This window comes from Phacochoerus africanus, chromosome 2, assembly GCF_016906955.1.
Source record: "Phacochoerus africanus isolate WHEZ1 chromosome 2, ROS_Pafr_v1, whole genome shotgun sequence".
Classification (NCBI taxonomy): domain Eukaryota; kingdom Metazoa; phylum Chordata; class Mammalia; order Artiodactyla; family Suidae; genus Phacochoerus; species Phacochoerus africanus.
Genome location: NC_062545.1, coordinates 128,322,610 through 128,328,781, shown reverse-complemented (window position 1 = coordinate 128,328,781; position 6,172 = coordinate 128,322,610). Strand labels below are relative to the sequence as shown.

At 39.8% G+C, this 6,172-nt stretch overlaps 1 pseudogene; it reads right to left on the bottom strand.

The window, feature by feature from the left end:
- Positions 1 to 540: 540 nt before the first annotated feature.
- LOC125120761 (52 kDa repressor of the inhibitor of the protein kinase-like) lies at positions 541 to 5,854 on the bottom strand (annotated as a pseudogene).
- Between the last annotated feature and the right edge of the window lie 318 nt (positions 5,855 to 6,172).

Sequence of the window (6,172 nt, the reverse complement as noted above, 5' to 3'; positions counted from 1 at the left end):
ACACTCATTCTCAGCCTTCATCATGGGAAGAATACACAGGCCCTTCAGCAACGCATAAACATTAGGAAAGAAACTTGAGGCCAGGCAGGTGGAGGGCTTCATAAGGGGTGGATGGAAGCTCTGCCTCTGTCTTCTATGTTTCTACTTGATCTCCAATAGTGGGGGCTGAGCTAAGAGTGTGTCAGGTTTGACTAAGTCCCTTCTGTACAAGTCAGCATGCTGTTCATCTGATGCGTTGGATTTGATGTCCTATGACAGAGGGCACCAGAAATAAGTGTTATAAGCTTCAGGGTGTTGTTCTGAAAATATACAGTTAATATTTGAACAACATGGAGGTTAAATGGCACCAACACTGCCTGCACTCAATCTATGTATAGCTTATACTAGCCCTCCCTATCCATGGATTTGACCAACTGTGGATCAGGGTAGTCCTGTGGTATTTACTGTGGGAAAAAAATTCCATATAAGTGGAGCTGTGCAGTTCAAACAACCTGTGTTGTTCAGGGGTCAACTGTTACCTTGATGAGCTCTGTGACATTTTCAGGGAGTTTTCATTTGAATATCAGTTTTGGTTATCACATTTATGTCTTCCTCAAACCAAAATCCGTGGTAATTTTTGATATTTTATGTCACCTCATTAGTGAATGCATGCTTCAGTCTTTCTACTGACTGCAAGGAAAACATCAAAGATTTGCCCCCTGAAGATTGCCTCCAAAGGCTCTTGAAAAGGATAGGATTTTTTTTTTTAAAGGTTAAGATAGGACACTTTAAAGGACAATAGTGATAAAAATGAAATAAAAATCTATTGATTCACTGCAGAGGACAAATGCTTAGCCAGCTAGACAGTTATTTCATCTAATATTTGTGTCACCATGGATACCCTCTAAACATAAAGCAAATACTTGCAGGAGATGTATTAAAATTTCAAAAGTGCCATGCTTGTCTGTCCACTGAGAATGATACATTTCCTTTACGTTATTACCCTTTTAGTTACTCTGAGAGTAGACAAATTACATTGTCAAGTTCTAAAAGAGTTGTGCTGATTGATGGATAAAAGAACAGACTTCCCAAGTTGTTTTCAGTGCATCAGGTATGTCCATAACAAGTACTAATTTTGTCTACCACATATGTAAGGCACTGGAAGAGCAGAGTCTTGATAGCTTAGGATGCTTCCCTACAAGTCTTGAAGCAACAGCTTTCATTTTTGAAGAAAATCCCCTGGCCATGACAGTGCTCCATATTTAATCTTGACTTTGCAGTTACCCCAGTGTGAAATCACACAACCAAAATTTCTGCATCAGCTTCATGAGGCAGGAAACCTATAAATTCTTCTCTTGGGAGTGAAATCATCAGCAAACCTCACCAGCACAAGCCGGTGTTCCTCCCCTGCTAGGTTCACACATCATCATGATCCTGAGTCCCTCAATTCCCTGAAGGGTTCTTCCTGAACAAGTTTCTCACTGATCTCTGGCAGCGGATTCTTCCTTTTCCCAACAGAACATGTTCATTGATGTTATCTCAAGGTGGCTTCTTGGAACTACTTCACCAGAATTTGTTCTGCACTTCAGCCGTGCTTGAAAATTATCAGCAGTAAAGGGAACTTATGGGAGTCCGTCAGCTTCATGTCTATCCAGAGGTGGCTTTTGTGATACATAAGAATTGAAATTTCAAGACAAACTTCTATGCATAAAATAAATAAGCAGTGAGGATATATTTCACAGCATAGGGAAATATAGCTACTATGTTGTAATAACTTTAAATGGAGTGTACTCTATAAAAATACTGAATCACTTTGTTCTACATTTGAAACTAATATTGTAAATCAACTATACTGCAATAAAAACTTTTTAAAAATAAATTGCAAATAGAGGTTTTAAGTTTCGTTTCTCTTCTCTTCAAGGAGTAAAGATAAAATGCCTTCATTCAGTTCTTTACCTCCTTCTGCACTGGGATTCTGACTATCCACTGTGTCCTTATATTTTTGTTCCTGTTTAGAAGTTGTATTGATTTTTTTTTGTCTTTTGTTGTTGTTGTTATTGTTGTTGTTGTTGTTGCTATTTCTTGGGCCACTCCCGCGGCATATGGAGGTTCCCAGGCTAGGGGTCTAATCGGAGCTGTAGCCACCGGCCTATGCCAGAGCCACAGCAACGCAGGATCTGAGCCTTGTCTGCAACCTACACCACAGCTCACGGCAATGCCGGATCGTCAACCCACTGAGCAAGGGCAGGGACCGAACCCGCAACCTCATGGTTCCTAGTCGGATTCGTTAACCACTGCGCCACGACAGGAACTCCAGTAACTTGATTTTGTTTCAGTGTCTTGATTTCATCTTCACTCAGTTCTTTTATTCATTTTCTGTCTGTCATGCAAATTGTTCAGATGACTGATGAGATAAAAAAATCATCCTATAGGGACCATTTCTGCAGATAATAGAGGTCTCAAAGTGTTTGGCATGTAACCTATCAAGTCATATCTTCTAAGTTTATCTTTTTAAGTCTGCTTTCCTATACTTCTTCACCTGTTCTGCATTTGACCAGGTCTCCTGGGGAACCTGAAGACCAGCTCCAATTCTTTCTCATGCAGTGGGGCTGGGAAGGAATGAGTTGTCCTTACCTTGCAGGTCCTAGTGCTGTCCCCTTCCTATCTTATCAGGGCAGTCTGCCCTCAAGTAGGGTTGGGGAGGAAAGCCAGCCTAACTCTACCAACCTAGTATCCTATCAAGTAAATGCAAGAGTAGAAAAAAAAGACTATTTAGTCTTTTTTGTCTTTTTTTTAGGGCAGCACCCATGGCATTTGGAAGTTCCAAGGCTGGGGGACTAATTGGAGTTACAGCTGCTGGCCTACACTACAGCCACAGCAATGCCAGATCCAAGTCATGTCTGCAACCTACACCACAGCTCACGGCACTGCCGGATCCTTAACCCACTGAGCGAGGCCAGGGATCGAACCCTTAGCCTCGTGGTTCCTAGTTGTATTCGTTTCCGCTGTGCCATGACGGGAACTCTGAAAAAGACTATTTTAGGCATGCAAACATTCCCCCCAAGTTTACCTCTCTTATATCTTGGGGTGGTCAGGCCTCTACACTGCCCCCCATTGAGTTTGCTGCTGAGTGTTAGTTGGACTTTATGGTTTGCTTCTAATAAACAGAATTTGGCAAGAGTAATGGATGTCACCTCCAGGGTTAAGTTACCAAAGACTAACTTCATCTTGCTTGCATTCTCTCTTGCTTGTTCTGATGAAATTAGTTCATTGTAATTTAAATGTACCTACTAGCACAGTTCATACTACTTGAAGTTAGAAAGCTTTTCCAATTTAGACTAGTTTCATACATGTTGTTTTAGTATTACCTCCAAGTTATCTGAAACCACAGCAATGTCAAGTATTAAATATTCTACACATACACAGAAACTTCCTTTTCTGAGACTTTTTAGCCTTCCATGTGTGTGCTTAGTTTTTTCAGTCAGTGTCTGCTCTGGTTAGTCAATTGCTAAACAACAAATCACCTCCAAACCTAGCAACATAAAAATGACAACTGTTTTATTATCCTTGTGGAACTCAGGTAGGACATGATGGGGATGTTTTATCTCTGCTCCATGATGTCCAGGGTCTCCGTGGGAAGACTCAGATGGTGAGGGGTGATTTGAAAGGCCGGAAACTGGAATGATGTGGAGGCTTCCTTGTTCACATGGGCACCTGGGCAAGGCTGCACTCTTGACTAGAGCACCTAGATGGGGCCCCTCTCTCTGGTGTGGGCTTCTCATAGGATGGCAGCTAGGTTCCAAGAGGAAGCTTCTGAGCGTGAGTGTTCCAGGGAAACAGGAGGAGGCTCTGTGGCCTTTTATGCCGTCAAGTCAGAAGTCACATAGCATCACTTCTTCCATACTCTGCTGCAGAGATCAGCAAATTCTGGTCTGAGGCTGATTCCATCCTGCCTCCTGTCTTTCTAAAGAAGGTGTTATTGGAACACAGACTTGTCCATTTGTTTTCGTGTCTTTGATAGCTGCCTTTGTATTCTGATGCACAGTTGAATGGTTGCGAGAGGGACTGTATGGTCTGCAAAGCCTAAATATTTACTGTCTAGCCCTTTACAGAAAAGGTTTGCTGAGCCCTGCTCTGTTGGCTAAAGCAGTCATTAGCCTTTCTGTGTAAAATGGGGGAACAGACCCTGCTCTTGGAGGAAGGTGTGTCAGAGAAGGTACAGCCCTTTAAGAAAAAATCACCCTGGCACCTGTTTGCCTCTCAGATTTTAATCCTTATTTTTAATTTTGTAAGCTATTTAAAAATAGCTCTTCTGTTTGTATAGTAAGTTCTGATGGAGGAAGTTAAAAAGTGAGTCAACAATGTTATTTCAAGTTTTATTCTTTTTAAACTTGCTTGTGTCAGCTCCTTTGGGTAAATATTTGGCTGGTAATTCTTTCAGAGAAAGATTAGAAAGGTTAATCTGTGTTCACAGAGTTAATATCAGAGATAAATATGACCTTTAGTTCCTTAAAAAAAAAAAAAGTGAAAACGGTAAACAATTATCCAAACATTTAAGCCTCCCTTGTCCAAGAAGTTTCAGATTTTAAAAATTATGAATAACTTATTTATAAACTTTTTTCTTTACTTTAGTATGCTATATTGGTACCATTTTAATTAATGTGCCCGATTTCTTCATCTGTAGAATGAAGGGGTTTGAGGGTAGGATGTTCTCAAACCAGGCTGCATATTCAAATCATCAGGAGCTCTGGTTCCCATGCTGGATGATTAAATGAGAAAGTCCGAGTATAGATTGGGATTGAACTCAATAGATTTCTTTTTTTTTTAGATCAATTTATTTATTTATTTATTTTTACATTTCATTGGAGTATAGTTGACTTCCAATGTTGTATTCGTTTCAGGTGTCCGGCAAAGTGATTCAGTTATACATGTACATATATCTGTTATTTTTCAGATTCTTTTCCCATATAGGTTATTACAGAGTATTGAGTAGTTTTCCCTGTGCTAGACAGCAGATCCTTTTTACTCATCCATTCTAATATGTAGTATCATGTATATGTCAATCCCAACTTCCTAATTAATCCCCCCTCCAGTGTTTCCCCTTTGGAAACCATAAATTTGGTTTTGAAATCTTTGAATAGTTAAATTTAAGTAATAATATTGATAATACTTGTATGTGGTGAAGACTTCAAACCAGATGGAAAATGTGTAAGTTCTCTCTTTCCTTACTGTCCTCCCCCAATTTCTAGTCTCTCCTGCCAAAAGTATAACTATTATTTTTTCTTCCAGAAAAATGTTTGTATCTACAAAATGTATATGTTTTTTGGGGGTGGGGAATAGAATCTTGCTGTACATACTTGTCTTACTGTATACTATAACCAGGCTTCATATTCAAATCGCCAAGAGCCCTGGTTCCCATGCTGGATAATTAAATCGGAATGTCTGAGTATAAATTGGAATTGAACTCAATAAATTTCTTTCTTTAAAAACTGTTTTTTGGAGGTCCTGTTGTGGCACAGTGGAAACGAATCTGACTAGGAACCATGAGGTTGCAGGTTCGATCCCTGGCCTTGCTCAGTAGGTTAAGGATCTGGTGTTGCTGTGGCTGTGGTGTAGGCGGGCAGCTGTATCTCTGATTAGACCCTTAGCCTGGGAACCTCCATATGCTGTGTTGTGGCCCGAAAGAAAAGGAAAACAACAACAACGACAACAAAAACAACTATTTTTTTGCAAGTATATATTAACCACTTAATACAAGTGGGGGTATACAAAGGAGTATAAGATGATCGCTTTCACTCACTGATGAGGCTTTGAAGTCAGGATTCTTTCCTGAAGCTTTGTATCCAGACAAGGTTCTTAAATTTTTCTCTGCCATGGTCCCTTTTGACAGTTTGGTGCTGCCTTATAGGCCTTCTCTCAGAATTTTTTTTTTCTTTTTTGAATTTTTTTATTATATATGTTTTTATTAAGGTGTAGTTAATTTACAATGTTGTGCAAATTTCTGCTGTATAGCAGAGTGACTCAGTCACACACACACACACACACACACACACACACACACACACACACATACACTTCTTTTTTAAAATATTGTTTTCCATCATAGCCTATTCCAGAAGATTAGATATACTTGCCTGGCTATATATACTGGCTATCCCCAAAACAGTAGGACCTTATTGTCTATCCATTCTAA